This window comes from Calidris pugnax, unplaced genomic scaffold (genome assembly GCF_001431845.1).
Source record: "Calidris pugnax isolate Ruff unplaced genomic scaffold, ASM143184v1 scaffold219, whole genome shotgun sequence".
Lineage (NCBI taxonomy): Eukaryota > Metazoa > Chordata > Aves > Charadriiformes > Scolopacidae > Calidris > Calidris pugnax.
In genome coordinates, this window is record NW_015094507.1 from 5,281,537 (window position 1) to 5,307,967 (window position 26,431).

Below are 26,431 nucleotides of genomic sequence, written 5' to 3' on the forward strand. Positions count from 1 at the left end.
GACTTACAATCTTAGGCACGCAAGAAACATTTCAATTGCTACACACGAAGTTCATCTACACAGTATGCGTCTCATGTGTTACTCAGTCAGCCTTATTTGAGTCGTAAGCATGTGTCCAAATTCTAATGCAGCCAAACTACATCACTCCAAATAGAAAAAAAACAAACCAGAAAACTGGCTTATAGAAAGTCTTCTACCACCTTGAGACTTTTTTCCCCCCAAATAATGCCTTAATATGAAATACCAAGTTCTTGTGTAGTAGTTGAGAACTGAAGGACCATAACATGTCTTATACTGATCAACTGAAGCAGTTCATCTTTACAGAAACTGTTCAAGACAAATTTCAACTTGGTTGTTCACCAATAATGCTTTCTGATCTCAGTGAGACAGCAATTAAAGTATGTAATAATCCACTAAAATTATAGAAGATTTCGGGTAGTTGCAGGGGAGGTTGTAATATCTCTGTCATTATCTTTAACCTGCCTTTCCCAGGCATCAGTCAAACTTCTGCTTTTTCAAGTAATATATCCCCTCCATTGCTATGCATATGACCTGTTCCTGATGGTCTGCTCCTGATCCTTCAAGGAGTAAAAGAGATTTGTAATAACAATTTCCCTGCTAGGCTTAAACTCTTGAAATACCTCATGTCAGATGGATCTAGAAATTGCCTTCTCTCTACAATTTGGTATTCTTAAATATAATACCAGTTCAGTATCAAGGATAATTTATGTTCCCAAAATAGGTTTTCTAGAAATATTCTGGGAACAATTTAAATTAGAAGGACGCTTATATGCCATTTTTCTTCTAGCTTGACAGATACAAATAGTTTTCTATTATAAACAAAATCCAAAACTGAAACAACAAACTATGTTTCTATATGAAAGTTCCAAAATGAGACTGAAAAATTATTTTTCCTTAATTAAGCATAAAACTTGGGAATACAATTAAATAATACAATAAAATTGAGGATTATTTATAAGGAAGACAGCATTCAGAGCCACACGGGAAGGTATGTGTTTTGCTCTTTATATTCACTGCAATGACACCAGCATCTCTATGATAACACTGACCAAACAAAATCTTATTTCACAATAAGAGCTTAATACAATAAGTTTTTTAAAAAATTTTACAAATCTTATAGAGTTCCTCATTATTATGATGTAATTAAATTATAAGTCTGGATTCAAACGTCACCAAGCACTGGCTCTGCTGAAACACCAGAGGGAGCAAGTTTCACAGAGGAGTGAATATTTTTATTGAGCCTCTCCCAGCTGCTGCCAGTGATTCATCATTTAGTAGGAGCAAGAGAATTTAGTCAGATTACCTGGAATGGCTGAGGACATGCCAGTGAAACAAAGCCTTTCAATTTGTGAGGAAATATGCAACAAGGAGCCACAAAACAGGAGAAAAACTGAGGACGGGCCTCATTTGGACAGCTGCAGGTTTTTACACACAAAGTTTAAAAATTTTCTGTTACTGACTATGGGATGAAAAACTAAAAGCCTTTTCATCTTTGTTTAATAAATATTATTTCAGTATAGACAGGTTTTTAAAAATTGACTCTCATTCCTCCTTCACAGCGCAGGCACAGGTTCAGTTGTGAGTCATACTCCCCTCTACAACAGGATTTTAAAAAAGCCACAGAAATATCAAAGGCAAACTCACCTGTGCAATGAACTGAATTACTTGAAAAAAACACCTCACCCATTCTCTCGTGCTCCATTAAGGACTAAACCTAGGCAAGGCTCAAAAGAAAAAGCCCCTCAAATCAGCTGTCTCTCTGATGATTCACATCTAAAAAACCTAGACCAGATTCAGAAGTGACCTTGCTGCTGAGTTCTAACCATGAACTGAAACCCTTCAGCTGCTCCTAAGGACTGACGAAGTGACAACGTATGCCTGCACCTTTACAATTGTTTAAAATTTAGCAATGATAAAAATCCTTCTGTGTCATTACATTGGGCCCAAATTTAGCCAGAAAACATTGCCACCCATTACGTGGCGAGATCCCAAGGGATTCTCATCACAACTGCTGTCCTGTTCCTGGTGGCACCCTGCTCCAGAGGGACTTCTAAAATCAGTAGTCTTTCCATTACCATTAGTGCAATTTCTCCTCATGCAGAATTTTTCAGCTTGCTTAATTGTTCAGACTACTTCTGTTTTAATTTAAAATACAGCTTTTTCATTTTATTTTCCTTTCCCTCCTGAAATTTATTATAGGTTCTGACCTCCAGCCTCTCTTTGCAAACCATAATAATTTAATCCCAATCCACATTTTCAAAAAAAATGACGTGTCAGGATATGTTCCATATCCATCAAAATTAATTTACAGGCACAGAGTAATAGGTTTATATGCAATGCAGAAAATAATCATTATTTGTTGGGACTGGGTGGCCAAGAGCTCTTTGCTCAAGTTTGTAGTATCCACAGGGGGCTGATGTAATTGTTGCTACACAGAAAAGATTATTCATCAGCTTAATTAAAAACTAAAGCTTGAAAATATTTCATGTAGCAAGAACAGGCTGAAAAAAGGAAAACTGTGACAGTATCTGGCAACGTGAGGGCTGCTGGGGTGCAAGTACAGCCTCGAGACTGGGCAGAACAGGAGACAGCCACGTATGTGGAGGTCACACCCTGCCAGACCTGCCCTCCATGACAGAGATTTTCAGAAGCGCATCCCTCATGGCTGCATCATTTCTCTGCTCAGGGTACATCACCGCTACGCTGCCTCTATGTATAGGCACTGTACATGGCTGGCTAGAAATTAAGGAGCTCCTGAAATTAGATTTTAAAGACTGTAACCTGAACAGAAGTCATGTCTTCTTGGACTCTGCCCACAAACTACCTCCTTCCATCTCCTTTGTGACTTGAAGGCCTGTTGTTGAGGTAGTATTATGCTATGAAACACTGGGTTGAACTTTTTCTTACAGAGTTGTCATCATGACTAGTTTGAAGTGCTGAGTTTTACTTCACAGCACATAAAAAGAGCACATGGCTCTTGTTGCTCAGTGAGCTCAATGTTTCAGCTCCCACCAATGGCATGGCAGCCCTTCATTCTGCATGTACCCTTTCATCTAAAGTACCAAGCTCACGCGTTCCCAGGGATTTTGTGCCATTATGCTAGCTTCAAGTTTCTATGAGAAGCCAACAGAGTTCTCTTTTTCTTTGGATCATTGATATTTAGCTTGTCCAACTGGAGCTGTTACCTTTGCTCAAGGATCTGATACGGTGGGCTCCAGGCCCCTCATCCAAAGAAAGGCCATTCATACCATGACAGCCACCTCTGGGTGGGACAGCCTTGCAACACAGCTTTTTGTCATGCATCTTTTTCTCAATATACTGTATACTCTGTCACAAAAAGGGTATATCAGGCCTATGGGAGAACAGCGAGCTTTTAAAGACTGGAGGGTATATCTGAATGAAAGGAATGTAACTCTGATTTCATAAACTCCACAGAGCGCTTCCCCCTCTTTGTGGTAAGTAGAGAGGTCACTGCGATTAGGGAGTTCGTACTTCACCTGACCTTCCTGGATAAACTTACTAGCTGCCGGACCACTTGCCCTTTTTAAACTCCTCGGAAGAGGCCGTCTGGCACCTACACAGGCTACTGAGCTCCAGCAGTGCTGTCACTGCCTCCCTGCTTGAAACAATCCTTTCCAGCCCTCTCACATACCACATAGGTCTCGTAGTTCAACTCTCAAGCTCCCAGCGACCACGAAATATTTGGCAGTGCAACAGGTCTAAGATCTTTCCTGTTTGGTTTTGCACAGAGCTCTATAAAGCAAATAGTTGGTGCAAAGGCACAGGAGACTTAAAGGATTTCAGCATTGGCATTCTCCCCCCGGGTTTTGGTTTCTCCTGCTCTCTGTGCAGGCAGCTGGCTGGCATCCTCCAGCCATTTGGAAGTTAGTTCTCTCTGAAATACACATTAATGCCACATCTTGGCTTTCATGCTGGAAGGTGGATGCCTGCCACATCCCAAGTGATTGGACATATTTCACGCTGCTTTCAAATTTGCCAGCAAGACAGTTCAAGTCACCTTATAAGATTGATGTAAGTTACCAGAGTGATAATTCCGAGTTTAAGTAGTTATCTGGCTTCTTGACAGATTTCTTTGACACTTAAAATTCTCCAAAAATAGCACATGATCATGTATCATTTTTTGTTTTCAGTTTTGTCAGAAAATCAGTTACCACCAGTATCAATATTTAGCAGACACTTATCTGCTTTTAATGGAAAATGATTTAAAAAATTTTTCAGCCTACTTAAACTACACACATAACTTCTGGTTCCTTTTCCGCTCCAATCCTTTTCAAAGTCTTCTGATATCTTTCTTTTTAAAAAGAAGTTGATCTCTTTATCCTAAAGTTTGATAGCAGTTATAAAGTAGCTGACACTGCACACAGAGTCAGATCCCATACAAAGTTAGATCCTGTATCTCATCAGTAGTCTTTCTTTTGTTTTTAACCTCATTAAAAAGTAGGATAGTAACAATACCACACATCCAGTTCCAAAGAACTTTATATGTTTGACCATAAGAATTTACTCTAGGTTTATATTTACAAGTTTTCATTTAGCAAGCAAGTTTATATTCAGCAAACCTCTGCTTTGGACTTATAAAGCAGTTTCAATAACTTCAATCTATGTAAATGCAAAAGTAAATGTACCTTAAAGCATCTATTTGATATAAAAATGTATGTAAATAATATACCAGTTTGTTGGTTTTTTTTTAGGAGGGGAGTTGTTTATATTGTCTAACCTTTCCAAACCAGTTTTTAAAATTTATTAATGCAGATACTAAGGCAGGTCCAGGTGGTGATTTAGAATGAGAGTTTAATGCAGGTGCTAACTCTGTAGAGGGTACATCACAGAAAGCACACTGCTAATATCCTATTGGCAGCTAATTGCTTCTGCTCAGGCTAAATAATTAGCAAACTAAAGTGTACTGAATAAATAAATAAAAAATACTTTAAAAACCTAAAAAAGTAATCGTTTAAGTTACTTCATCCATCCCAAGAAATCCTGAAACAATTCACTGAGAAGACTTACCCAAGGAGAACAGAAAATATTTTCCAGTTCATGAGGTCAGGAGTAAGTTGTTGGCGATCAAACAGACCTTTCTTTATTAGTTTGTGGGATCTAGTAAGTATTTTTTTCTTGAATGGTTTTCTTTTCCAGAACTGGGAAGTATTGGTTTCCTTCTCTCCCCTGCTAATGACTAAGAACCAGTGGCTCTACTAGGCTGGTCAGAGGCAGGGAGGCAAGAAGAATGTGTGATGTCTCCCACAGAAATTTTTTTCTCTGGACAATTTAAATGTGGCATGAAAGCAAGCCCTGTCCAGGTCAGCTTTAATAGGAAAGAGGATTCTCGCCAGGGACTGTGGTTACCCTCAAGACTTCATTTAAATCTCTTAGGAGCACAAATATAAAATTCCATTAACAGTTTGTTATATTTTAGCTTTCAAAACCAAAGCCCTTCTGTGCTTTGTAATGTAGAGGAACAGCTAGGATATTGAGAATATTGCTGTTTCCTTAATTAATGAAATCTACACCAGCAAAGATTTGGAATATTGTTTGAACCACAAAGGGGTATTAAAGGCTCACTATCTCCACTTCTTTATTCATTTTGTCTTTCTTCCTACTAGGAAATCTAAAACTAAAAGCTAATAAATCAAGCACTGACAGTGCTTCAGACAGTGTTGTCTTATTAAAATGTGCTTTTTTCTTTTTTTTCCAAAATGTGACAAGAATGTCCCCTTGTTGTCATTCCTCCCAGGAACTAGAACAATATTCACTTTTCTTTAGGGAAGTGTAGTTGCAATACAAGCAACTTCGTCATCTCAATACCTTCACCAGGTGGTTTCTCTTTTATCACTCCCTTTTTATTCTCCTTAGAGTAGGCAGGTTAATTCACAGAAGTATAACAGCATAAAACCTAAGCTCCATAGACATTTATATCAGATCTGTGCTCTAGCAGATAACCCAATTTTGCACCAGGTCAGGTGTGGGCATAATCACATTACTTTCAAATTCCCCAAAGCACACTATAAAAGCTCTTTGTGCTGACATTATGACTTTGTGCTGGTTTTATCCTAAATGCAGATCTAATACCTGATCCTTTATAAAGTTTGAATGGCAGAGGCCTCAAAGAAGCCTGCTGAGACAAAGTTAACCTGATGATATTTCTGGAGAGAAATCTTATCAGCAAAGTGATTTTACTCTACATCAGTGCTTTATGCCATGGGCGTTCTGGATCAGGCATTAGGAGCATTAAGGCAGCTTTAGTTCGTCATTGAATCTAAGTGCACACTCATTCAGGTTCAACTCAAAAGTGTTTGAAAACACTCATACTTGGACATTAAGGATGCTTCAAAATGTGCCCTTTTACAGTTGTTCACAATCACATCACTTTCAGAACATCTACAACGTTTTCTACTTACTGCAAACTCCGTTTCTGTGAAAGCATGACTTTCTTTGATTTTTCCATATCAATTACCATAGTCTGTTTCCTTTTGCTGCAGGAACTTCTGCAGGTATAAGCAGAATGCTGGCAAAGTCCTGAAACTACATGAGATCACAGAGAAGAGCAGCTCTGGGAACTCTCTCTGCTCCCAAGGACTTCCAAGGCAGATTTTCATTGCCTTAATGGCACTGTCATGAAGAAGAGTCAGAAGCTCCCAAATCAGTTAATGCCAGCACTGATGGGCTGCTTCTGGGACTGGTCCTAAACAAGAGTTCTCTCCTGAGATGCCCAGCTACGTGACACTGCAATTGTGGGGCGAGCAAAGAGGGAGAATGTGAAGTTTCTCACTGAGACATGGAAATTTCCCAGCTCTGTGAGAAGGGGAGAGGACTTCCTCATGAATCACTACTTTGGCAAAAACCTAGCCTAGTACAAGAACAGTCCTTAAGGATGGGAATCACCCCAGCTAAGGTTGACAATCCCCAAATTTGTGCAGGATGGCAAGGCTTCTTTTATAGTTGGTGGAGACAAACAGGTGTCTCTAGCACTCTGCTCCTCCTATCCCAGTGTACACAGATGTCTAAAATAGATCATGTGAGTCACAGACTACAAATGCCCATTTCTTTCCTTTGCTTAAAAAAGGAATCTAAACAACAGATGCCTAACTGTGGATGTCCAATGCTCAGCCACACGTAACACAGTCTGGCTGGAAGGATGAGATTTGTTCAGCTGGGCCAATTAAACAGGAACATCTCTAAAACAGGAGATAGCAAACAACAGTTAGGCAAGAATGAATTGGATTAATGAATACCAAATGCCTAGAGGCATAAGACTATGAATATGAATTAAATCCTTTTCCTTCCTCTTCATCCTCTCTTTAATGGAAGATGAATGTTGACTATTCAGATAAAAATGACAAGCCCCAAATCTTGACTGCTTCTGCAAATACCTATAATTTGGGAAAAATGAGATGTCTTAGCTTCAGTACCGCGAGTGTTAGAGGGCATGGAGACAAAAAACCCCTTTAAACTACTATTTACGCTAAGCAAAGTTATGTAGGGTTACTTTTACTTGCATTCACTTTTCTCATAAAACTTTGCAACTAAGCTCTTTACTGCAAATTTTGCAATTAATTATCTGTATTTCATTTTTGATTAAGTTGAATGAAAAAAACCCACAAGGTAAATCACTGATCCCACTCCCAAATATCAGGATACTACAGCGGGTAACAACAAGTGTTTCTGCTTCATTCCATAACCTGGATTAAGAAACTGGTAATACGGAGAATTTTTTGAAAAAAGGGTCTCCCAGTGACCTCTGACTGCCATGCAAAGACTTTTGCATACAGCAGATAGTGCAGACCGTTCCCAGTGGGGCACATAACAGCCTCCTTTCATATCTCCAAAAGAGAATATTGGCTTCTGTACTTTATGAGCAACTTTCCAAAACCTCATTGACTAAACATTTGAACAAACTAGCTAATTAATCCTCTTTCTCTCCACTTAATACTGAAAAAATATGCAGCCAAGTGTCACTGTTGGTGAGTTGGTTTTCATTTCATAAGAACATACTCAGTTGTGCTATTCTTTGTAATTGTACTGCCTTGTTTATAGAACTAGGTTGCTAGGTTCACAGTCCAATTAGTTCAGAGAAACAAATGAAGGAGTAAACAAAGCAGCTGCAGTCCAAAATGGTGTTAATCAATTGTATTTCTCCTTTCTTGTAAAGCAAACAGCTCGATATGTTGGCCTCTCAAAGCACTTCTAAATCTAGACAGCAAAAGGCCCCGTACTGCCATGGGAGAGCCACGTCCACTCAGTGGAGCAGGGCTCTACAGGCATTTGGCCTTTTTTCCTTTCCACATCCTTCGGGTGAACTTAAAGCACAACAATTCTGAAATTATTACTGAGTGATGTAATGCCACTGCATTATTTTCTTACATTTCCTTTGCAAAACGTCTTTCAGCCTACTACCTCTTAATGACTTAAAAGTGTGTTGATATCTTAGTCAATGTTTCTTGTAAAAGTTGTTTTGTCACTAATATCGAAGACTTTTTCTTTCTACTTAAGCAATGATACGGTCACTGAAAACAAGATTAACAAGATTAACCAGAAACTCTCTTAAAAGTGTGCAAGTAATATAAGCTTAATTTTACTATTAAACATGCATAGCTATTTATTTTAGCTGTAAAATAAACTACTCAGCAGAGAGAACATACTTTAAAGCACCTTTTCCAGAGCTCCCTTGAGATGCATTTGAAAATATTACTCCTCCGAGACAAAAAATTGCTAAAAATACCAACACATTGATGAAGGATGCCTGAATTTCTTTACCTCAGATATTCACATATTAATTGGAACTTGCATCTCAAAGAAAGGGAAACCATTTTATATAATGCTTCCGGATCCAAACAGACAAGTAAGGATATTTGAAAAAGCAGAGAGCCTACAACAACTAGGAAAAGAAAAAATTGTCAAAATGGCAAAATCATTTGTGCCTTGAAAAACAGATGCTCAAGGAAATACCAACAACTCTTTTATCTAGTTGGAAAAAAATGTAGTTCTAGGGAAGAAGTAGAAATACCACAGTAGAAATCAACATATGATCCCCAAATTAAATGGAAGTCTTCAGTGAACACAATGTGGTGAGACAAGTATAAGCCCATAACCATAGTCAAGGCACAAGCAAAGCTTAAACAGCTTAATGCATTCACAAATCTGCTCACAAGCACACTTTCATCTCAGAACTCTGAAAAATGGCCACATAATACCAGATACAATAGAAAGTTTTTTTGATGAAGACATTACTTTGATGGAGCTACAAAATATGCTCAAATCATAACCAGGTTTTTGCCAACACCAGAGAATAAAGAGCGACTCAAAACTCTATCCTTTCACACCTCAGGCTCTATGTTAATCTTAGGATAAAATTCGAAGGAGAGAATAATGAATGGCTTGAAAGTAAGTGGACAATAGAATAAAATGTAACATGGCTTTAGAAAAGGTAGGTCATGTCAGACTAGCCTGATTTTTTCCTTTGATAAGATACCTGATTTTCCAGACAAAAGAACTGTAGAGATTAGATTTTATCTGAACTTCAGCAGAACATTTGGTAAGGTGTCACAATGGACATTACTAGGCAAACCGTAAAAAACAGGGAGATTAGAAAAAGAATATGAAGGTGCCGACTAAAGGGACTGTTGCAGAGGAAATGACAATGAACTGCACTCAGAGGGGAGCCTCTGGGCTGAAAACAGATTACTCCAGTAGTGCTCCTCCTGGATTAGTTTTGGCATTCATTTTGTTTACTCTTTTACTTTGTAATTTCACCCTGACATAAAAGTGAATGCAAGAAGTCTGAAAAAAAATGAGAACCACTCCAAGCATAACAGGGGATGAACTCCGTATGAAAGGAAAAATGGACAGAAGAGTGGGATGAAATGTAACATTACAAAGTACAGCATCCTGCAGTTAAGATCAGATTCATTTCATCCAGTCCATCTAAAAACTTCGTATCTTCATAGCTGTTCAGTCTCCTTCTATAATCACTAGAAAGATGTGAACAAGTCACTGGTAATGTTCTATTATCTAGTTTAGACACATGTCTAAATGGGATAAAGGACAATTGGAAGACTTATTTAAGTGCCTAACTTTTAAACTTCTAAATTTGACGAGAATTATCTCCCCAAGGACTATTACAAATTTTCATTACAATAGCTCATCAGCCAGGAAGAAACAAGCAATTTTGGTACGACCCAGGACTCTGTAAAACACAACCAACTTCTTTTGACATACTACACAAAGTAAATTCAATTGAAAGGGCAGAGAGTTAATACAAGAGAAAAAACACTAGTGAGGTCTCATCTGAGTAAATATCTAGCTGTCCATATACTGCAAGCCTTTCAAAACACAGGCATTCTGTCTTGCAAAAAAAAACCAAACACTGCAAGAGCAAGAACCATGTGAATAGTTAAATACATCATATCATTAGCCCCCCTCCCTGCAAGGGAGAAGGACAATTTAATCTTAAAAAAAGCACAGGAGCAACAGGCTATAAACTTGCCATGAACAGATTTAGGCTGGAAACTTCCTTCACCATCAGAGCAGTGAAGTTGTGGGACTGCCTTCCAGAAGAGCTGCTGAAGGCTAGAAACCTGGAGTTTCAAAAGTGAGCTGGACAGTTTTATGAAACAGATTATATGATGTGGGGCCTGAAAAGAAGAGGCTGTAGCTTCTGTGCTGGGAGGATCTTGCTAGCTTTACATTCACCTGAAAAAAAGACACAAGCAGCTACATTCCTATCTGTAATTCGGAAATGGGCTGAAATGCCCTGGAAAACACTTATTTTAAAAACCCAAAAAGCCATCTCCCAAGCTCTTAAAATATTTTTCCCGTGTGCCTTGGTATATTTATACAGGTTTTCAGAGGGAAATAACAGATTTGTCAATTCTGATGACAGTAACAGAACCAAATGTCTGAATCCAAAGCTAACGTTTTTCTTTATGGGGGCATGTTAATCTAATCATATCAAACGTTTAGTTGTTAGTTTTATGGGTTTGGCTTTTTTTGTTTTTTTTAGAAAGAAAAAAAGAGTGATTTGAATAATACAGATGAGCTTTCCCTTGAAATGTGCTGAAATGCACTACTTAATTAGTGGTTTTTTTCATTTGGACAGATCAAGTATGTGAACTTTTTAATAAAGAGCTTGTTTTCCTTTTTTTTTCTTGAGCTTTTTTGGTATATACACATTGTTAAACAAATCAATTAGTGAAATAATATATATCAAAATTAATATTATAATTTTAATTTGTTTCAGTTACTACCTTTTTGTAATGGCATATGAAATATAAGATTTAAAATTCATTATAAGATAAATCTACTTAGTTCCTGATGTTCTTACCTAAATTTGAAAGACAACTTGAATAGTTTAATCCAAAAATTGATTTACAAAGCCTACAACATAACCATCAGATGGGTCTGTAGCATGTCCAGTTTAAAGTGTAAGTAAAGAGTGAATAAATAAGTAAACTATGAATAATGAAATTTTATTTCTTCCCCTAGGACTTCATATCTCACTTTGTCATTTTGCCATATGCCAGTCATAATTGTAACAAATAGCTATGGACTGAATCTACATTTATCTTATAAATGCATCTTCTTGTAGGATAGATCTTGGGTAGCACATGCTGAAACAAGCACTTAAATGACAATCAGAATTGTAAAATAAATGTATGATAAAAAAGAAAATTGTTAGTCTTCAATTCCCAACCTTACATTACCTCACACAAGAAAAAGGAGATAGTTAATTAAAAAGATAGAAATGATACGTTATGCTTGATATATCACCTTATCTTTCCTATTTTTTTAAAGCCAAAATTGTATAGACATGACATCTGCATATGATGATAAAGAAGAGTAAACACTGCAAAGCAGGGCAGAATAGCAGGCAGAGGTTCCCTGAAAAACTGGTGTGCAGAAAGAGTGCACTTTCAGAGATCAATAAACATTAAATTAATATGAAGTAACTTGACTGTTTTTCCACACTACACATTATCTTGCCAGCTATATAGAAATAATAATAAAAAAATAATATGAACATGGTAATAATTAAAGAGGTAATGACTGATTTTAGTGTGAACTTGCTCTATTCCTTTACAGGAAGCTTCAGTAGCATTCCTTCACCTTGAAGACACAAGAATATTGTGTTATCCAAAACAGACATACAAACCTCTATATACAGTCAGTCTTCACTGTTAGATCTCTATTTGTAACTAGATATATTAGCTACTGAATAAGTATATCTTGCAGAGATAAATTATTTTAAAATAGAGCCCATGTGAAACTGTGCCAGAACTAATGGTGTATGTCGAAGCCTAGTTGTTACACGCTAAGTGAACAAGGTTTTATGGTTAATTTTAAGCAAAACTATAAACTATCTAGGAGAGCAGAAAATCACTACAAGTGTTGATGTCTTCATATTTCATATGCATTCAGAACAAAATATAGTTTCCATATTTTAATAAAAATATATAGAAAAATAAGGAACTGACAACTACATATGCCATTACTATCTTCTTTCTGTCTATCTATCTATATTTCCTAATTAGTTTTACAATACTTTAATGCCACGTAGTAACTCAATTAAGGGAACAAGAAAGAAGTCTTAGCTTAAATCTCTTTACTATTGACAAATTCAGTTTCAAGGTCCGAGTGCTTTTGTTTCACCCTGCTTATCTGTCTGTGCATTTCTACGAAGAGCGTGACTGAAATTTCTAGGTTTCTTAAGAATTTTAAAGCATTTATTTTCCAAACATGCCAAAGGCTTTATGGAAAACTGGCTGGTAACTGGCACTGGGACCCTCAGGCTGTGGTTAGAAGATGCTCAGCAGCCTGGCCAAGAGATGCAGAGATCCTTCTCCTGAGGTAACAGGCTTGCTCTTCCAGCCTTTTTACATTTGCCTGTCCCTTCTGTTAAAGGTTTATCATACTTACAATTTCCAGCTCAATATTTTCATTAGCCAAGTGCTATGTATGGTACAGTAGGAGCCATTTTATGCCCATGGAACTAAGATGCAGAGAGAACTGATTTACACACCGTGAAGGTAGGCCAGATGGCAGGTACGCCTTCCTGCTCCAGAGCTCTAACGACATCCCCATTTCACACCGGTAATGTGTCATCTGGCATTCAGAGTAGTATCCATTACAAAGCTTTTCCTAATGAGCTTTAAATATACTTTTTTTTTAAACTTTTTTCTTTTCTGTTTTTTTGGGGGGTTTGTTTTTGGTTTTTTTTTTTTTTCATTTTAAGAAGGTCTATGTGTGTCTAAAGACCTAAAATATTTTTCCAAGGTAGAATTTATTATCCACATGTAGGTTGGTGCTTGTTTGAAGAAAGGTGGCTGTATGCAAAGGAAATAAGAACATAGATACGGGAGGACCGCATCTGATGGATGAAAGGGATTGTAGTCTTCAAGCGTACGGATGAAAGAAGTGTCAGTTAAGTATAAGAAAGTGAAGTTCAGGACAAAATAGCAGCCAGAGCTTTTGAGAGACCACAAGTTTTCCCACTCTTGAAGAAACACCCAGTTCTCCTTCCCACAAAAGAGAACATTAAAGAATCTCTTCTTTATTTAGATGTCATTTTAACTTTCGTGTAAAAATAAAGACTCACTTTCTCCACTGAAACAAAGAGCATACAAACCCAAGAATGTATGTATCATGATTCATGTTTAGCAAATCAATATGGCATTTGTTTCATGGCTTTCTGAGATGTTACAAATAAATGTTAGCTTTGGGATAAGGTTACTGCAAAACAGCTCAATAACTATTTTTTGTTCAAGAAAAAAAGTAAGCAGTTGTAAATATTATTTTTTCAGACTAACTCTTAAAGTTAGTCTGAAATGACTTACTGAATAAAACACAGGGAAAAGACATAATTATTTTAATGGTTTTATATATTTTTTTTTTTTCTCTGTGTTTTCTACAAAAGACATGTATTCATCCAGAAGACATGTATTCTTGAAATCATGCATAAGGTAATTTCTAAGAAAGATCAAATCTCTATTGTAGCTAGTGTACTCATGCTTAGTTGGGAAAAAACCCCCTTAACCCTAAATATATTCACATTATTGAAAACTGGGATACAGTCAAATGTGACTTAATGCCATTAACAAAGAAAAGTAAGCAATGTAGCAAGTAACAAAATATCTCAAAAGTCAACTGAAGTATTTTATACTGATGTGTAATTTACATTGAAATTTGTATTGATTTCTGACTAAAAGAATGAATTACATAAATTGTTTGAAGATGTACAAAAGTATGTATTAATGTGCCAACAAATCAAATGAAAATTTCACTTTGAATGCAAAGTTTATTTTCCAAAGCAGATCAACACAACTCAGACAAAAGCCTATTATTCTACAATAAGCAGCAGAGTCTGACCTCTCTACACCTCTAATGGAAACAAAACTAACAGCCATTACATTCATTATAATAGGGTTAGTAACTAGGTATTCAGAAAAAAGGAGGACTCAAATTAGATTTCAACATTAACTTTGTGTGTTTTATGGCACTGATATCATATTGATCAAAAGGTCTAATGACATATTTAAATTAAAGCAGTATAGAAAATGAGTGGTTAAATGTAGAGTATGATTTCAGAAAAGAAATATGCGACTACAGTGTTCACAAAAACATGATTTAAGATTAATAAAAGCCTATTAAAAAGTCATATAGCTGTGATACTTTGCTGTACGCAGGATTTACTGCAATGAAGTCAGTTTGTATGTCTTTTGTAGTACCACAGGTATTGCAATGACAAGTAATTTAAGACAAGAACCCAGGTCTGGTTTACATTGAGAACAAGCTCTGTAAACAGGATTAAAACTATTTGTCCTTCAAAGTTTTCCTTTGCTGTGAAAAAGGCGTGAAAAAGGCATGTAAAGAATGATCTATAGATAAAGCACTCTAAATAAAGCTAGAGTGGGTTGGCATTTCCTCTCCTGAACTGAGTGACTGCTAAACTTCTACCATTCAGTCAGAATTTTCCACACCAGATGGCTGCCTCACGATCAATTTCTTTACCTTTTGAAAAAATTTTATTTGTAGAGATTTTCAGGAAAATGGTTTGGCTACTGCCATGAATGCAAAGAACAACAAAAAGTTGTTTTACTCGCACATCATCATCACAACCACCACCACCACCTATAAATCACATTAATAAGAAACTCTTACTTTTGTAATATAGGTCCTTGAAATTTATGTAACAGCACAGGCTGTCTCCTGGAGCTGAAGTGCTCTTCTTTTACATTTCAGCAACAATCTAAAATACACACTTCTGAAATTTGCATTATGGATTTAGGCAGTAAAATTCTTCAAAGATTCCATCCTTCCTATGCATTTTCTATTCCCACATGGCCCTGCCGTGCCAGCAGGATTACATAATTCATTATTCCGGCCTAGAAACTCAACGCACTCTGTTCCAACTCTCCTTAGCACAAAGAAGACCTCGCCCGCAATTCCTTTCCCCAGCGGAGAAGGAGCCACAGCTGACAGCAATGACCTCAATTCTCAGCTACCTTAGTATTCTGGAGAGGAACAAGGGTCTCCCAAGAAATGACACATCTTGTGGAGAACTAGGGTAGAAATTTTTAAGAAATAGATATGGGAAAGTGGGACTAGGAAAATATGAAGGGAGAGGGGAAGAAGCAATGATCTACTGCAAAGGAATGATGGTTTATCCTGTCCTCACCCCAGCCATGTTTATTACCCAGCAGTGATAAGTGAATGGCCAAGTAGAAGTGAAAGGCCAAGTGCAATTCAAACAGAAATCAGAACTGACAAAGACTGAATTCAGGCCCACATGTACAAAAATGATATTATGGAGACCGATAGCCAACCTGCTGCCAATGCCTGTCTGTCTCAGCACTTTTGCAACACTTACCACTCGAGGCTATGGATACTGCAGTCCTAAACTGTGAATTTAAAGAGATGCATTAAGGAATTTCAGACACATGTTAAAGGGCCAGCTCAATAAATACAGGGCAGGAACTGTATAAGATCTATCATAAAAATCAAGTTATCCATCCATTATGTGAAGCAAACTGCTGAGACTAAAGTTCCAGAAAAATAATGTAACTGACTTGCATATACTTTGCACACATATTTATTAATATTGGCTTTCTCATGACTGTCAGCATTACCACCCATCAAGTCATCTGAGAGTTTTACAAACATTTATGAACATTCATCAGATTCCTATGAGATACTAGTATCTTGTTATCCCCATCCTACAACAATCCCAAGTTTCTTGAAACAGTGTGATGCTGCAGCACATACATCCAGTAATTGAGGGTGCCCCTTTCCTTGACAATTCCTTTGTTTCTTCTAAACTATTTATAAACTGTACTCACTTGTATATAGTATTCACACAGTATTCACTTGTACTATGCCCTGCTGTTCTGCCCTTCTGCATGTCAAGCCCAGTCCCTGAAGGGTGATAAAAGGTACAGCAAAAAAAAGCATGATCACCTGGAAAGAGACGTGCCTTCTAATAGGCTTGTCCCTCTAAACGTAGAGAAGTTCTGCAGTTCAGTGGAACGCTTGTCTCTCCTGAAGTCACTGTCAACAATGCAATAGAAATGAATGGGATCACTGCCTCCAGAGCAGCAATACCCTAACACTGGTATTCCCACTTAGTCTTCTCTATGGCACTACATTAAAATTTCAGACAAATTATTTTCATTTCAGGTTTAGAGCCATAACTGAGTTGCAATCTGAATGAAATTAATATTATCTCAGAAACTTGCTCATCCTTAGAGTGGACAGATACATATTAAACAACTAAATCGGGCAGATAAGCAGCTCTCAACGAATACAACAGGAAGCTCAAAAGCTGTAGACAAACTAGTCTCACAAGACTTTAACTACATAGAATCAAAGAATTGTCTAGGTTGGAAGGGACCTTTCAGATCATTGAGTCCAGCCATTAACGTAACACTGACAAAAACCATCAATAAACCATATCGCTAAGCACTGTGTCCACCTGTCTTTTAAATACATGGAGAAAAGAATCAGAAGTAAAATGTATTTGCCATCTTGTTGCAGATACAATTCAAGGCAATGGAGCCAATTATAATTTTGATATCTAAATTGTGAAGTATTTTGCACTACAGTTTGAAAAATGGTTTGAAATATCTCTGCAACTAAGGGCAGGGAACATGACTACTAGAGTAGTCTATATAAATTAACAAAAGTATTTATCTTTTCTGATACTGCATTTTGAAATGGCACAATAACGTAATTCATGGTGTTTAAGAAGCACTCAAGATGTAGTTACAAGTCTCACATCAGAAAAATGTCAAAATGAAACAGTGACTGTAAAAAAAGATTAATCTGCCTCAACCAAGGGATACGATGATAATTCACACCCTGTACTGTCATCTTCAGGATTTATACTTAGCTTTCTAATCTTTTTTTTTGTTTCTCCCAAGGGCTATGGCAGTGACTGAATACACTCCAAAAGCAAGGTTTTCTTCCTTTGATAAGACAGAACTGTTTATGCTGAATGTAAGTATCAGCATAAGAGATATATCAACAAAACAAAAAAAAACAAACCAAGAGATAAAATATGTATTCAATAAAGCACAACAGAGTCATCTTTAAAAGTCTGGTATGGGACTAGCACAGGCATGAAACCAGCGTTTAAAAGATGGAATTTCCAAATCATCCAAATCCAACACTTGAATTAATAGATTCAGAAGTGGTAATGGAAAGGAAGAAAAGATCTTGACTTGAGATTATTCTCTTGGATTCCAGGAAACACTTACATTTTGGACTTACCTATCATTCCTTAATATGGAAAAAATTCAGAGATATTATATCTGACCTGTACATTCACAGAAATAGAAAAATGGGTAACAGACACAAAGGCATTTGTAAGATCTTCTAGGAAGCTTGTCTCCCCCTTCTGAAATCTGCATTTTGCTGCAAGAATATGAATAGAGTAACAAACTTGGGAAAATGCTGTAACTTTTTCTCCTAAGAAGCAATTTTTATTGGTTACAGAACATAAAGGAATTCGTTTTCTACTCTCCAAAAAAGCCCGTCCCATTAGAGAGACATGTCAAATAAATTTCACGCTCCTCTTTAACACAGATAAATAAGAACACGGGGGTTAAATGAGTGAGAATCCCCAATCCCCTTCCACCTCTCATACAGAGACATTTTCTTCTGGGAAACAAAAAATTATTCTCTCCTGGAACTGAATCAGAAGGCAGACCCGTCAGTCAGTAGCCAGCATATGATTCAACTCAGCTTTTCAATAAGTTAAAAAGTCCAAAAGCCACCAAAAAAGGGTTTTTGAATGAGAGGGCTGCCTCCTTCTAACTCTTCTGAAATGCCTGCTGAGCACTCCTGTGAATCATGACTGCAGCAAGAGGAGCACCTCTGACTTCAGAAAGCAGGGACTTTCGGTGACAGCTGGCAAGCAGACACTCCCTCTATCGAGGGACAGCTTTCATTCAACTACAAGGTAGGACAAACATGAATTCCTGTAGCTGGACACTGAAAACATAGTAGATCAATGATTAGAATACATAGTAATTACAACCCTTCCCAACAATAGTGTTTTTAAAGAAAAATTCCAATATAGTGTTTTTTAAAAAGAAAAATGTTTATTATCTAAACCAAGAAGCTTCATAAAATATGCTGATTTTTGCTTAGATTTTATGATTATAGTAGTAAGCATTGAATAATTGAGTAATAAACACTATTGTGAGTCGGAAAAAGACATTCCATTCAAGTCTTGGGAAACGATATAAAATGTTAAAATAGCACTAAGTATTCCACTCATGTTAAATGCAGTGTTTGAATCGCAGAAGGATTTAGCTGTGCCTTCAAATGCTTTTAATATTCCTTCATGCAATGTACACAATCAGAAAACTATTTCTGCTGTAATTCACTCACATTTCCAAGGGGATGCATTTTGAATGGGGGTTTTGTCCTACTTGTTAAGCCAATTGAAAGAAATACTACCTGTCGCCCAGATTAATCATATGTTAGATTTTTACTAGCCTGATCATTTAACAAATTACTGACAATGAATATTTCCTGTGTGTTCAGAAGATTTCTGTTTAAAATATTCCCAAGCAGCCTTGTAACACTTACAATGGCAGCAGGCAAAACTGCTTGAGCTTAACAAAAAAAAGTGTGAGTTGCACAGAAGTGCTAAAAAATTAGAATGAAAACAAATACATCATTTTCTTTCATCTGTTTTGATGCCTGCTCTTATTGTTTAAATACACTGGAAATGTATCTGCATGACAAAGTGTAAAAATAGGGTTACACAAATGACCATTTTATTTGGAGAAGCAGCTTATCACAGCTATGAAACTGAGGCTGCATTGAAAACTATTTTTTTTTTCTTTTAACAAGATTTGAACAGATACCTTGCATACAAGATTCCTTTTTTTTTTTTCCTACCTCCCAAGATTTCCTCTAAAATGATTTGACTATTTTTAGGCCAAAGCCAGGGAGAAATGCTTCAGGTATTTTTCACAGTCTATCCAGTTATGTTTAATGAATAAATTTTACCCCATAATCCTACTTTGAACTGTAGGTTTCTCAGCAACCAGTTGTGGTGTTATTTTATGTGGCCTTATTTTACTTAAAAGTTTAAGATTTGAAAACTGGCTTTTGAAGGGATAAAAATTAACTTTCAGTGAAGATTCTAGTTGACCCTCACCATGCCAACTGTCACAGCTCCACTCTATGGATACAGTTAGACTAAACTTACTTCAAAGTACCCATCTCAATAAAGTGAAAAAATGTCTTATCAGAGAGTTCCTGTGTCATACATTAATACAGGAGGGCTCAAATTTTGGCATAGGAAGCCACCAACAACTATTTCTGTGCCTTATCTCACAGCTCATGTTGTAAAGTGCAAGTATGGGCGTATCTTTGCCCACACACTTCCTTCATACCTGAAATGAAAAAATGCATGATGATAACGCAAAAAAACTCATTAGTTTGCTCAATATTAACAAGAGTACTTTGCACCTAATTGTCTGCAGACTATTAGATTTTTAGTATTAGATTATTTTTAATTATTATCTTTTTTACTGTTTTATATCTCTAATGCATTTATTTTAATGTGTTTGACCCAGTTCTACTAGAGCTTTTGTTACAAGAGGTTCTCAGCTGTATCTTAGCCTGGTGTGGGAACTTACACTCCAGGACACACATAAATCAACGTGCCCCAAAACGAGTCTGTAAAAGGAAAGCATAAAAGCTGTCCCAGCTACAGCTCTTAATTACACTCCACAGCCTTTCTTTATTGGAGGGGTGGGGAAAGAGAGAAGCAAGGACAGAATACAAATGCTGGGTTTGTTAACTTCACAATTTACGAAAAATCAGAATCTTAAAGTTTTTTCGGTGTTTGTTCTTTTAAGTTCAGGTCCCTGAACTTGAAATATAGGGCTTTACAAAGGCAAAAAGCCAGGCAAAGGTATTTCAAAACCATGTATATGTCTGGGAGAGGGAAATGGCCTCTGGCAGCTAAAGCTGATCTTGACTCAGGGTCTTTTTTGCCATAGAACCTCCCACCTCTCTAGTCTTCCCGCCCCAAACTCCTCTCCCCAAAGCCCCTGGCTTTACTTCTTTTTCCCAGTTCCTCCTAAATCTAATCTTCCCTATTCCAGAGCGCCTCTTGAAGCTTCACTCACCTAACTCTGGCCATGCCACCCACTGCCACTTCCAAACAAATTCCATCTCCTTTTCCCACAATGCTCCCCAAAAATTTATTCTTTTTCTCCTCTACTTCCAATACTTTTAGAATCATAGAATTGTCTACCTTGGAATTGACCTTTAAAATCATCCCGTCCAACCATCAACCAAACTCTGATAAAAAAACATCACTAAACCATGTCTCCAAGCACTATGTCTACCCATCTTTTAAATACCTCCAGGGATGGTGCTTCAACCACTTCCCTGGGCAGCCTATTCCAAAGCTTGATAACCCTCTCAGTGCAAAAATTTTTCCCAACATCCAATCCCAACCTCCCCTGGCGCAACTTGAGACCATTTCCTCTTGTCCTATCGCCAGTGACTTGGGAGAGAGGCCAATCCCTCCCTCTCTATAATCTTCTTTCAGGTAATTGTAGAGACCAATAAGGTCTCCCCTCAGCCTCCTTTTCTCCAGGCTGAACAACCCCAGCTGCCTCAGCCTCTCCTCATAAGACTTGTTCTCCAGACCCCTCACCAGCTTCGTTGCCCTTCTCTGGACCCACTCCAGCATCTCAATGTCTTTTTTGTGGTAAGGGGCCCAAAACTGGACACAGTACTAAAGTTAGTTACATCCCTAACCTTATTTCAGCTTATTCAGGGCTCAAGACTGAATACTAACATTTTTACTTCTGAAAAGCTAATTAATAGTTATGTTGGTAATACAAGCTCTAAAATGGCTCACCACCTCTTAAAGGAGGTCTGGTCAACTGGGTCATCCTGCATCCCACCATGTTCTTAGGGACTTCTCAAGTGTGATGTGGAGGATGTGGGAGGTCTGCTGCAGGCAGCCATCACCTGCGAAGATCTGCGCCCTGACCCCCACGCTCATCCTCACACACCTTACCAACAGGAGCAGTATTAAAATCAGAGACACTTGAACAGCACCCCAAAGAAAATGTCCTTTCTTTATTACGCTGAAATTGGTACTGTCTCCCAATAGCATCAAGAATTTAAAAACACTTACTTTTAAAAATATTTTTGCATATAAAGCAGCCAAACTTATCTTTAAATGTAATACCATAATTTTTATTTGTGCAGAAGACCTTCCTAAGCAACCTTCCTAAAATGAAACACTTAAAAACTTTGTGGTTGGTAAAAGAATTTCATCTGACTTGCCATGAAAATTGATAATTCTGTCTTTTAAAAGCAGCTTGGAGAAAGAAAAGTATGCATTTTAATAATTGTGGCCCATACTACTTTGTGGTATAAATTTAAGGAGAACATGGAGTGAGAGAGAAACGTACCAGACAATATTGTTTCTCCTAAAACACAGCTATTGCTGATTGAGCTTTATTTTACCATAATAGTCAGTTACTGAATAAAGTTTTTGGAGATTCAGCATATCTTCCATTGGTAGCCAAAAGGATCTCCAAAGTGTATCCTCACAGGATGGTGTATTAGTTATTACCAATCCCATCAGTACGTCCAAATGCTGAATTTTCATTTATAATACTTTCCAAAAAACAGTATTAGAGCTGTTTATTTTTGCATTAAGTAATTTTCTGGGTCAAGTTCAAAGCACACATATATTTCATAATTCTGACCCAAGGTTATTAAAGGTTGGTCTGTCTTGGCCAAATTTAAATTTGAATCAGTTGGAATTGGTTGTCAATTATTTGAGGGATGAGAAAAGGGTTAGGTGATTATTAAACCAATTTAGGTAACCTAAATAATTTTATGATTCTATGATTGCTTTCCTCCCTGACTCATCAATGATTATTCTTCAACTTTTAATACTCTGCAAGTACTCACTCCCTTGCCTCCCCATAGCTTGCAACAGTTTAATTACTCTTCTCAAACATTTCATTTTCACTTGAAAAAGTCCACTGTCAAGTTCATTCACTACACAGTTCAGGGAAAGATTACTTACCAGCCTTTTATAAATACTATTCTTCTTGAATGACAAAACATCATTTCAAAAATTAATTTTACCAGAGTACTTTTTTGTGTGCCACGGGGGTATGAAAAGTAACATTACTGACAAACTGATCATAGCCTAGAAAAATTTTACAGAAAGCAAAAATAATTCAACTTGCAAATACTGCAGTGGGACCTTGTATTTACAACTTCCAGTATTGTCCGCTCCCCTGCAGTCTGGGTGGCATGGCTGGTCCACATCAGCCATGATACGGTCCTCCACTCTCCCACCAGAGAGAGGAAGCACTGTTACTGGTAATTCCTGTCTCTGGACAGGATGATAATGGGTACCACAAACACACAATGGCCCAGCAGTGGTGATGCTATCAACTTTCACTTTACATTAAATAAATAAATAAATCAGTGAACAGAGTTTGGTTAAAAATAAATATGAAAACACACTTAAGGTCTTTCACAGAAAAATCAGACATGTAGATTGTGGCTGTGACACATAGTGGTGTCTCGGAGATAACTCAATCCTAACGATTCTAAGATACGCTTACCAATTACTTTTTGTGAAACATGGGAAAAGTCAAATAGTACACAATTTGGAAAAGAAAAATAATCTATTGAAAATAACCTCTGAACATGAAAGAAAGGAGGAACAAGAATTTGGCTAGATCATCCTAAGGCTATCCTTTAGCTCAATATTTATCTTTCTCTAACACCTAATACTTATATAAAGCATAGAAACCACCACTAATTCTTGGTTCAGAAGAAAATAGCATAAAAAAAAAAAAAAGGCAAAAGAACTCCACTCAGCAATTTACCCAAAGAAAAAAAAGTAGAATAACGTTAATTTTTGGAAAAACATCTTGATTTTTAACTAACACCTGCCTTTTACAAAGGCAGACTTTGGGCCTGTACTAAGTGATGCATTAGGACAGAATCTGTCGAAGTTTCAGGATACAATTAGGTAGTAATTTTCTGGGGTAATGTTTCACAAGCGCCACTGCTCACAGCTCCCTACCCCAGTATCAAACAATACTTGGATCCTCTGAATAACAGAGGTTGTCTTCCCTAATAATGTGGCAAATAGCTGAAAGGAAAAAGACTGTACACGTTGGTGGATTCTTTAAATGACAGAATAAGCCATGCAGAGCAAAACTGCGTGCTGTGATCAACTCTAAATCAGACAGAAAAAAAATGAGCATAATATGACTCATCTGTATTTCAGATGATAGCTTACTGTTTACAAGTAAGCACAGTAGGCAGTGGATGAAAGCAGTGTGCTTGGGGAATTACCTTGAGTAGCATTATCTGGTTATTTTTAGGACAGCCACCCAGATGAGTGGCGTTAAGGAACATCCTAATCCTCTGTTAGACCACTCTGCAGATGGCAGTGTACGTGCAAACATAATACTCAGCAACTGGCAGGTGCTCTTACATTGGGATCGGAATGAATATACTGATCGATAGCTTGCTCTGTTCTCAAAATGAGCAGTATGTAAGAATCACAGTCCGTTTTCTGAAATGGAGGAAGGCAACTTGACCCAATAGATTGATGTTTAAGTATAATCCATGTAACTGAAATAAAACTATTAAATCCTTATTAGCACATTAGCACTACTGTTACCCAAGTATCAGGTTCCTTTCAAAAAGCTGTGTAGGAAAAGACAATACTTTGCTGAAGTTAAGGCTGGTTAGATTCTTTTGTTCTCGTAGAACAAGTAAAAACGCTCCCATTTTCAAAATCTAAGATATGAAAAATGTTCAGAGAAGAGGATATTTATTATCTAAAAATGATCTTTAATATTTTTTCCTAACAAAATCAAGACATCAAGAAACTCAGTTTTTATCAGGAATTAAAAAGGAGGCAGAATGATAGGTGTACTTAAGACACAGAAATATTGTCATCTCCAGTTATTCAAAAACTGTGACTGAAATCCCAAGAAACAAGAAATTAAAACCAAATTGAAAAGCCTTTTGACCTTTTCTTCTTTTAGGATGCCTACCTTATTCTTCCTCCTCACCAAGCATCTGCTTAGGACTATTTTAAGCCAGCACGCTGGGCTGCAGGGACATTTGCTTGGCAAAGTACGTCATTGCATTCTGACAGTTTCTTTGTAGGATCATCCACAGCCAACATTCAGTCTTAAATACAGACTTAAACATGTTGTCTGTGTTTCAGTGAATACACAGCTGTTGACCTTCCCCTGTTGCTGGGGTATGCAAAGCTGCTGCGTTATCCTTTTTGAACAATGGGAACTCACTTCCAGCTTTCCACTCCACCTCCTTTTGCATTGCTCTCTCTCCTTCCTCTTGCACACTTTCCTGCTGCCACATGTTTCCTTCCACTCTCAGCTGTTGCCAATCCCTGCCAATTTGCTTTCTGTCACTTTTATGCTCCATTTTTACCCTCTCCTCCTATGATGTTTATTATATGACAAACATTTCCATAAAGTGACCTCATTCCATTTCCCTTGGAACAGCACAGCCCATCTTTGCTGAAGACAGGCACGGAAAATGGTAACAATTCTGTAGTAAAGCAAACGAGTTTAAAGGAAGGAACTAAAAATTAATTAAAATACTGAAAAGTTGAGGGATTCAGAATAATTAATTTAACTTCAGGGAGTCTACTTTTTTTTATATTCAAGCTATATAACACATAGATCTTCAAAAACATGCAGAATATATCACGTAGTAGCAAGAAGTAAAACTATATTTGTTATCTACCTAAGCAAATACCTATTATATTCTAATCTTTTGCCTATACCTTTCAGAACGGTTTCAACACGTAACCTGGAGTTCATAGAATGATGTGAAATAGTATATATGCTTTCTCCAAGTTTTATATAAAAGTCTGTACAGTTGATTTTGTATTAATGGAAGTTACCTGTTTTCACTCAAATTCTATTTCGATTAGTATCTTCTTGCTATAGGTTTAGAAAAGTGACTTAACTAAGAAACAGCTCTCCTTAATATTTACGAAGTTTGCAGCTTCTGCAGTCTCTAGCACAGAATAATGTCACAGTTTCCCTACTCCCCTGCCATGGCATGAGCCACACACAAGGAGTCCAGCCAGTGGAGCCCACCAGTGTGGTCCACCTGCAGCTTCCTGCAACTGGCTCTGACCAACCTGCGGGCAGAGGACTGGCTATCCCATTTGCTCATTTGATGGTGCTGTGGTGGCTGTATGCACTCATGGATATACAGGGGAAAAGAGGAGCTGGACCGGCCAAGCACTGGATTCCTTCCTCCAACATAACACTTCTCTTTGGTCTTGTTTTCCAGTATCAAGCAGTTAGAAATTACCAGCCATCATAGGTCTGGACCCAGACTGCTTTGATTTCCTGCACAACATCATGTTTTAACTCAAGATGCCTCAAACTACTAAGTAATCCAAAAGGATTTCAAACATTTAAAGTGCACTGCCATAATGAACCTTTCAAAGCTATAAAAGATACACTGCAGCATAGCTCATTTTCAGGACTTTCAGTTTACTTCTAACCATATAATAGAACAAACGGCGCTCTTTCACATGCAAGATGCAGATTTAAAAAAAAAAATAAATCCCTCCACTCAGCTAAACCATAGTAACTATTGTGCTTATGGCCAGAGTCAAAGACCTGAATTAGAAATACGGGCTATGAAATGTGCTAAGTGATTTATGGCCCTGGTCCACCTCTGATCACTCCTTCAATGCAATGCTGATGAAACATTACTGTAATGCTCTTTAATTTTCTAAAAGGGGAGACAAGTAAACCAGAAAATAGGGTTGGCTAGTTTTAGCTATATCCCAGCTAAAGCAGGTCCCAGAAGAACCTGA

General features: G+C 37.3%; 2 protein-coding genes across 2 annotated transcripts in view; one reads left to right on the plus strand and one right to left on the minus strand.

The window, feature by feature from the left end:
- Nucleotides 1-26,431, minus strand: part of NT5DC1 (5'-nucleotidase domain containing 1) — a 131,451-nt gene that overhangs the window by 59,921 nt on the left and 45,099 nt on the right. The window lies entirely within an intron of this gene.
- COL10A1 (collagen, type X, alpha 1) overlaps nucleotides 18,386-26,431 on the plus strand; it is a 37,254-nt gene continuing 29,208 nt past the window's right edge. Inside the window, exon 1 of the mRNA XM_014964607.1 lies at nucleotides 18,386-18,493. The gene's annotated coding sequence lies outside the window, so the exon portion shown is untranslated. The remainder of the gene's footprint in view (nucleotides 18,494-26,431) is intronic.